The sequence below is a fragment of the Entelurus aequoreus genome, linkage group LG01 (assembly GCF_033978785.1).
Source record: "Entelurus aequoreus isolate RoL-2023_Sb linkage group LG01, RoL_Eaeq_v1.1, whole genome shotgun sequence".
In the NCBI taxonomy this organism is placed as follows: domain Eukaryota; kingdom Metazoa; phylum Chordata; class Actinopteri; order Syngnathiformes; family Syngnathidae; genus Entelurus; species Entelurus aequoreus.
In genome coordinates this window covers 40,617,017-40,626,197 of record NC_084731.1, presented here as the reverse complement: position 1 = coordinate 40,626,197, position 9,181 = coordinate 40,617,017, and the positions used below count along the sequence as shown (strand labels likewise).

The window sequence follows — 9,181 nt, the reverse complement described above, 5'->3', positions numbered from 1 at the left end:
ACTTTTGGGAACACAGCTCTGTATTGATGCCTCGCTTCTTGTTTCTCCTCCTGTACTGAAGCTACCTGTTGGACCAGGTTCAGCTTTATTAAAGCAGGAAGTCCCATTAGTGGCATCACCAGGTTTGTCACCACATATACATCTTGCCTTATTTCTCTTTTTTCTGTTTTAATGTGTGCTTTCATGATGCCCAAAACCTTCAATGGACAGTTATCTGGACCTTTAATCTTTTTAGGTGGTGTCTTCAGCCTGCCATCACGTGCTCTCAAGTACATGGCAGATGGAATAGCTGTAACTGAGGCTCCTGAGTCCAGTTTAAATGTTACCTTCTTTCCGTTAAGGCTGATTTCTTTTAACCATTCCTCTTCAATTCCTTCTGTGTTAACTGTCCCCATGAAAGCTATATCTTCCTCTGTGTTGCTGTCCACTATAGCTTCCACTCTTTGAGATGATCTGCAGACCGCAGCGAAATGTCCCTTTTTTTTGCATTTTCGACACTCGGCCTCTTTGGCTGGGCACAGTTTCCAGGGGTGTTGTGGCGTTTTGCCGCACCTTGTACATTTCTCATTATAGTATGTCTTGTTTACAGTGCTTGGCTTGGAATTAAACAGCTCTGGTCTGCGTGGGGGAGCTTGTCTATATTGTGTTTTCCCTCTATTTGTGTTTATGGCATCCACATTAGCACCTTTAATTTCTGTGTGTGTCCCTCGTAGCAGTTGTTGTTGTTTCTTTATTTCTTCCTGCTGCCTGACCTGGGTTATTGTTTTTGCCAGCGTCAGGTCTGGGTCTAACTGAAGTCTCTCTGACAGCTTGGAGTCTCTTATCCCGACCAGTATGCGGTCTCTTATCATTTCCTCCTCCTTTAAGGCACCAAATTTGCAGTGTTCAGCCAATTTATGCACATCTGTGATAAAGTTCTCTGCAGACTCGCCTTGTTGTTGATGTCTGCTATTAAACTTAGCACGTTCATAAATTACATTGTGCTTACCCACAAAATGTTCATCAAAGGCTTTTGTCACCTCTGCATAGACTGTCTTCTGTTGGTCGCTTAGTGGTAACGTAGTGAGAATGTCGTCACTCTTTTCACCCATCACATACAGTAGGGAGTTGACCCGATAGCCGTCCTCTTTTCCGCTCAATCCTGACGCCATCCTGAACCTCTCGAACTGTCTCAACCATTGCGGCCACGGCTCCTCGAAGTTGAAGCTGCCAGGAGGCGCGATGGAGAATATTTGATCTGTCATCTCCCGTCCTTATCCGGGCTCCGATGCTGATCCGCTGCTCTCCGTGCTCACCGTAGCCTAGCGTAGCTTAGCCTATCGCCGGCCAGGTAAACAATGACGACCTCGGCTGGACTATTTCAGCTCACTTCTCTCTCTCAACTACACCTACTTTTTACCCACAGTAGGTTCGCTTACTTCTGACACCATGTTGTAGTAGTGTTTATATCCGTGAAAGCAGACTCCAGAGACTTGTAAACTTCACACAGCTTCCTTTACTCGTGCTTGTTAATACCCACTCTTAATCCCCACCACACACTCAACGGCGCCCCCTCTGGACGCTATGTGATATTGTACTTAACATCTGTACAATAAGCTAGCTGAATTCTGATTGGATACAAACTCTAATCTAAAAAGAACAGCACTGGAAGGAGCATAATACGACATGAAGAGAATATGAATACTTATAGATATTTAGGGAAAGTAAATAAAAAAATGCTTTTATCTTGAATTATGATCATGATTTCTGGTTATGTTAGGCCAGCAGAGAAGGCCTTGCTGGCCCTGACGGCACACCACCGCTCCAATGTAATGCATGTTCTAAATTTTCTCAAATAAAATATAAAAGAAACAGAGGTCTTTCCAAATGATGCTCAGTGTACTGATTCACATGTTTTTCCCCCTGCAGAGCTAAGGGGGACAAAGACAAGAGGCTTCGGGAGAAAGCGGGAGAGAAAACGAGTGTGGATGCTCGCCAACAGCAGCACTGACAGCAAACTGGACAACAAGAGTGTCCGCAAAGATGCCTGATCACAACACACATTCATTTAATAGCTTAGCACGGCTAAAAGCCATAGCAGCTGAGTGCTCTCACACTGAATCTCAGCATAGCATGACTGTTGTGTGTGTGTGTGTGTGTGTGTGTGTGTGTGTGTGTGTGTGTGTGTGTGTGTGTGTGTGTGTGTGTGTGTGTGTGTGTGTGTGTGTGTGTGTGTGTGTGTGTGTGTGTGTGTGTGTGTGTGTGTGTGTGTGTGTGTGTGTGTGTGTGTGTGTACAAACCCCGTTTCCATATGAGTTGGGAAATTGTGTTAGATGTAAATATAAACGGAATACAATGATTTGCAAATCATTTGCAACCCATATTCAGTTGAATATGCTACAAAGACAACATATTTGATGTTCAAACTGATAAAAAAAAAAAAAATGTTTGCAAATAATCATTAACTTTAGAATTTGATGCCAGCAACACGTGACAAAGAAGTTGGGAAAGGTGGCAATAAATACTGATAAAGTTGAGGAATGCTCATCAAACACTTATTTGGAACATCCCACAGGTGAACAGGCAAATTGGGAACAGGTGGGTGCCATGATTGGGTATAAAAGTAGATTCGGGACAGCGTGGCGAAGTTGGTAGAGTGGCCGTGCCAGCAATCGGAGGGTTGCTGGTTACTGGGGTTCAATCCCCACTTTTTACCATCCTAGTCACGTCCGTTGTGTCCTTGGGCAAGACACTTCACCCTTGCTCCTGATGGCTGCTGGTTAGCGCCTTGCATGGCAGCTCCCGCCATCAGTGTGTGAATGTGTGTGTGAATGGATGAATGTGGAAATACTGTCAAAGCCCTTTGAGTACCTTGAAGGTAGAAAAGCGCTATACAAGTATAACCCATTTATCATTTATTTATCATTCCATGAAATGCTCAGTCATTCACAAACAAGGATGGGGCGAGGGTCACCACTTTGTCAACAAATGCGTGAGCAAATTGTTGAACAGTTTAAGAAAAACCTTTCTCAACCAGCTATTGCAAGGGATTTAGGGATTTCACCATCTACGGTCCGTAATATCATCAAAGGGTTCAGAGAATCTGGAGAAATCACTGCACGTAAGCAGCTAAGCCCGTGACCTTCGATCCCTCAGGCTGTACTGCATCAACAAGCGACATCAGTGTGTAAAGGATATCACCACATTGGCTCAGGAACACTTCAGAAACCCACTGTCAGTAACTACAGTTGGTCGCTACATCTGTAAGTGCAAGTTAAAACTCTCCTATGCAAGGCGAAAACCGTTTATCAACAACACCCAGAAACGCAGTCGGCTCCGCTGGGCCTGAGCTCATCTAAGATGGACTGATACAAAGTGGAAAAGTGTTCTGTGGTCTGACGAGTCCACATTTCAAATTGTTTTTGGAAACTGTGGACGTCGTGTCCTCCGGACCAAAGAGGAAAAGAACCATCCGGATTGTTATAGGCGCAAAGTTGAAAAGCCAGCATCTGTGATGGTATGGGGGTGTATTAGTGCCCAAGACATGGGTAACTTACACATCTGTGAAGGCGCCATTAATGCTGAAAGGTACATACAGGTTTCGGAGCAACATATGTTGCCATCCAAGCAACGTTACCATGGACGCCCCTGCTTATTTCAGCAAGACAATCCCAAGCCACGTGTTACATCAACGTGGCTTCATAGTAAAAGAGTGCGGGTACTAGACTGGCCTGCCTGTAGTCCAGACCTGTCTCCCATTGAAAATGTGTGGCGCATTATGAAGCCTAAAATACCACAACGGAGACCCCCGGACTGTTGAACAACTTAAGCTGTACATCAAGCAAGAATGGGAAAGAATTCCACCTGAGAAGCTTAAAAAAATGTGTCTCCTCAGTTCCCAAACGTTTACTGAGTGTTGAGTTGAGTTGAGTTGAGTTTGAGTTTATTTCGAACATGCAAGCATACAACATGATACATCACAATTTCCAGTTTCTCTTTTCAACATGTTCGAAAAGGAGTAGGAAGAAGCAGAGCTTATTTAATCCTACCCCTTTTCTTTACATAACAGTTGCAAAACTTTTTGTTCACTTCCTGTTCACAATTTTTTCACAATAAACTCCATAATTAATCACAATAAAAATAAATAAATAAATAATAGTAAGAATTTAATAATAATAATTGGTGAAGTAAGTCATATTTCATATGATGAGATAAGTAAGATTACTTTAAGAATGAATGAATGGATGGATGAAATAAATTGAGAATGTTTGTCATGGTTCTTCTTCTTTGTACTTTGTAAACACTTTAAGTTTGAAGAGTTTCTTGAAGTGGATCATATTAGTACATTGTTTGATTGCTTTGCTTAATGCATTCCATAATTTAATTCCACATACTGATATACTGAAGGTCTTAAGTGTTGTACGTGCGTACAAATGTTTTAAATTACATTTTTCTCTAAGATTATATTTCTCCTCTTTTGTTGAGAAGAATTGTTGTATATTCTTGGGTAGCAGGTTATAGTTTGCTTTGTGCATAATTTTAGCTGTTTGCAAATTCACTATGTCGTGGAATTTCAGTATTTTTGATTCAATAAATAAAGGGTTTGTATGTTCTCTATATCCAACATTATGTATTATTCTAACTGATCTTTTTTGTAACACCGTTAATGAATGAAGTGTACTTTTGTAATTATTTCCCCATATTTCTACACAGTAGCTCAGATATGGTAACACTAGTGAGCAGTAGACAATATGAAGGGATTTTTGGTCTAGAACATGTTTTGCTTTATTCATTATTGACGTGTTTCTTGCAACTTTATGTTGTATATTTTTTACGTGAGATTTCCAGTTCAATTTATCATCAATCATTATACCTAGAAATTTGGTTTCATTTACTCTTTCAATTTCTATTCCGTCTATTTGTATTTGTGTTTGACTTTCTCTTCTACTGTTGCCAAATAGCATTATTTTAGTTTTACTAAGATTCAACGATAGTCTGTTTTTGTCAAACCATCTTTTTAATTTGTTAATTTCTTCTGTTATTATTTGTATTATCTCCTGTGTGTTCTCTCCTGAACAAAACGCTGTTGTATCATCCGCAAATAATACTAACTTTAAATCTTTTGTAACTTTACAAATGTCATTTATATAGAGATTGAATAATTTAGGTCCTAGTATTGATCCCTGAGGTACACCACAGGATATATTTAGCGTTGTAGACGTGTGTTCGCGTAGCTTCACGTATTGTTTCCTGTTCGTTAGATAACTTCTTATCCAGTTTAAGACTAACCCTCTGATGCCATATCGTTCTAGTTTTTTGATTAAAATATTGTGATTAATTGTATCAAATGCTTTAGTTAGATCCATAAAAACCGCTGCCGCACATTTTTTACTATCTATTGCATTGGTAATTTCTTCTGTAATTTCAATTAAAGCCATTGAAGTTGAGACATTAGCTCTGTATCCATATTGGTTCTCTTCGAGTATTCTATTTGTATTTATGAAACTCTCTAATCTGTTATTGAACAGTTTTTCAAAGATTTTAGAAAATTGTGGAAGTAGAGAAACAGGTCTATAATTTGTAATTTGATGTTTGTCTCCAGTCTTATAAAGTGGTGCAACTTTAGCTATTTTCATTTTGTTTGGAAATGTACCTGTTTGAAATGATAGGTTACTAATATACATTAACGGTCCTGAGATCTCTTCAATAACCTTTTTTATCGTTTCCATATCAATTCCATTACAATCAGTTGAAGTCTTAGATTTACATTTTTTCACGATTGTAACTATTTCCTCCTGTGTCACATTACTGAGGAACATGGAGTTGGGATTTCGCTCTATGGTATCATTATAGTCCTCAATTGGAACTGGGTCTGGAATCCTTTCTTCCAATTTTGGTCCAATATTTACAAAATAATTATTGAAGCTTTCAACTACTTCCTTTATGTTGTCATTTTTTTTATTTTCATCTAAGAAGTATTGAGGGTAGTCCCTCTTAGTTCCATTTTTAATAATGCTATTGAGGATGCCCCATGTTGCTCTCATATTATTTTTGTTCCTGTGCAATAATTCACTGTAATATTCTTTTCTACATGATCTTAGTATGTCTGTTAACTTGTTTTTATACTTTTTGTACTTAATTTCTGCCTCTATAGTTCTTTGTGCTATAAATTTTCTATATAGTGTATTCTTCTTCTTACAAGCATTTTTTAATCCTTTTGTCATCCATGGTTGATTATTCTTTCTCTGCTTGTTACTGAGTTGTATCCATGGACAATGTTTGTCATAAAGTATTATGAATGTTCATATGCTTCATCAACCTCTTTTTCATTATACACATTGTCCCAATCTTGCTTTTGTAGCTCAATTTTGAAAGCAGTCATCCTCTTCTCTGTGCACAGTCTTCGAAATGTCCTTTTGTCTTCCATGTTCTTCTTGTAGTTTCCATCATATATTGTAAAAACTGGCAGATGATCACTAACGTCGGTAATAAGTAGACCACTTGTAATGTTATTATCAAAATCATTAGTAAAAATATTATCAATAAGCGTGGCACAGTGTCCTGTGATTCTGCTTGGCTTTGTGATTTTAGGATATAAACTGATGCTGTACATTGTATCAATGAAGTCATCAATAGACTTTTGCTTGTTGGGGTTCAATAAGTCAATATTAAAGTCACCACATAAGAACATTATTCTTTGACCATTGTCCATGTAAGTTGCCTTGATCCATTCTTCAAATGTTTCTATACTTAACTTAGGTGATCTATATATACAACTGATGAATATGTTTTTGCTTTTTTCCTGACATATTTCAATGGTTATACATTCTAAGATATTATCTATAGCAAATGACATGTTTTTTACCACTTTGTAGTTCAGGTTCTTCATCACGTACACAGCTACTCCTCCTCCATTTTTGTTGGTTCTGTTGATGTAGTTTAGCTCATATCCCTCCAGATCAAAATCTATTCCTTTTTTATCATCAATCCATGTTTCTGTGACAGCAATCACTTTGAAGGGTTCGTTGATGTGTTCCAAAAAGTTCTTAATGTTGTTATAATTTGCATACAAGCTTCTACTATTAAAATGAATAATTGACAATTTGTTATTACATTCAATGTTGCTATTATATTGATCATCTGTATAATAAAAACAACTATTACTGATGTGGGAGAAAAACATTGTATCTGGATCTATATCATTTTCCAAATCCTGGTTTTTGTGATCTTTGTTGCAGAAATTTTGTAGTTCCATATTTTCTTGTTCATCAATCTTTGATGTTGTTTCAATAATCTCAATAAGTGTAGGTGGATGTAATCCTGAATCTAGGTCCTTTTGTTTAGTCGTCCCTTGGAACATAGTAGTGTCGATGCTGAATTTAGGTGCTTGTTTTCTGTCAGAGTCCATTATCATCGTTGTTGTGGTAGCTGTGTAAACTTTAAAAATTGTCCAGGTCCTTGATGTCATGGACAACAATTACTCTTGCTTCTGGACTTTCATTCAGCTTGATGTAGATTTTACAGTTGGTGCTCCAAGTTCCCTGGATTTTTCCCTGCCTTCTCAAGTCGCGTGCTTTCTTGGCGATTCCAGCATTACGTTTTGTGAGATGCTCATTCATGTACACATTTGTTCCCTTCAGCTTCTTTCCCTGTCTCAGCAATGCCATTTTAGATTTTCTGTTTACGAGTTTCACGAGCACGACTGGAGTGGCGTTGTTGTTTCTTCCGTTCAGTGGGATGCATGTTTCGATGGTATTAATGTCAATTTCAATTTCTTTTGATTGCAGGAAGTTGACCACTTGCTGTTCTGCTGAGATCATATCCATTTCATCTGGTTCACCTTCATTATTCACAGCTTTCGCATAGGATCTTGGTTTAATTCGGTGCCCTGTCACAATGATATCATTCATTCGTTTATCCTGATCCATTTCATCTATGATGTTCCTCAGCATGTTGTTGTCTTCTTGAAGGATCTTCATTTGTTTGCCCATTTCAGTGGCTTCTTTATTTCTGGAGTTGTTCTCTTTTTTCATTTCTTTAATTTCTTTTTTAATTTCTTTCATATCCTCTTTCCATCCATCCATCAATTCTTCCCATTTTTCTATCATTTCTTCTTTGAATTCCTGGAGTAATTTTTGTAGTATCCCTTCTTGAATCCCATCATGTCCTGTGCCCAGCTTCAAATCAGTCTTTCCAGTCAATCCTTTAACTTTTGGCATCGCGGCAGTCACTGACGTCAGCGCCTCTTATGTCTTAAGGGCAGTTACTTCTTTAGCGACTTGCGGCACCTTTAACTTGTTTTTTCAACAATTTCGTACCTTGCGCCGTTCAGAGATCAATTTGAGGTGTCAGCCTGTCAACTTATATCACTCTGCGACGTCGGGATCACTTTAAAACAGCTGTAAACTCGCCGTAGCTTTTGGTTGCTAGGCAACCGCTTTGAACTGCGGGAGGCGCCTTTGGCTTGAGGCTAATGGCTCTTCCTCTCGCCTTATTTCAGCGTATCAGTGCCTCTCAACTGACCAAAATCAGATCGAAGATGCCAGGTGACTCTCCTGTGGCTGTGATTGCAAATCAGTGGTCAAATCAGTGGTCAAAATCTTCAGACTTAACAAAAACTCCGGTAGCAGAAGCGGAGCTTTTTTTCTTTGCGTCCTTTCTCATTGACAGGAAGTGACGACTTAGAATGTTGACTTAGTGTTGTTAAAAGGAAAGGCCATGAAACACAGTGGTGAACATGCCCTTTCCCAACTACTTTGGCACGTGTTGCAGCCATGAAATTCTAAGTTAATTATTTGCAAAAAAAAAAAAAGTTTATGAGTTTCAACATCAAATGTCTTGTCTTTGTAGTGCATTCAATGGGTGAGGGCCGACATCCGGGCAACTGAGCTACATACGGGTTCTTCGAGCCATAGCAACCAGACTGGCGTTGAAAACAAACTGTTGCCATTACTCTTTAACCTGTCGACCTACGCTGGTTAAACCCGTCATTCTGCCTCCAAAATGCCGAAAAACTGTGTTGTTTTTGGTTGTGCTAACCACAACTGGAAACAGGGAAAACAAAGGTTGTATTTTGTTCTGCCAAAGCGTGATAAAAGCCCACAGAGACGAGACAAATGGCTCGCAGCCGAAGTCGGGGCCGGTGGCAACAAGAGCCGCCTCACGCTGTCTATGTCGGTGGCGGTCGAGTTCCGCGACTACT

General features: G+C 39.2%; 1 pseudogene; it reads left to right on the top strand.

Annotated features, from left to right (window-relative positions):
- Nucleotides 1–8,610: 8,610 nt before the first annotated feature.
- LOC133652232 (transcriptional activator protein Pur-alpha-like) overlaps nt 8,611–9,181 on the top strand; it is a 1,064-nt pseudogene continuing 493 nt past the window's right edge.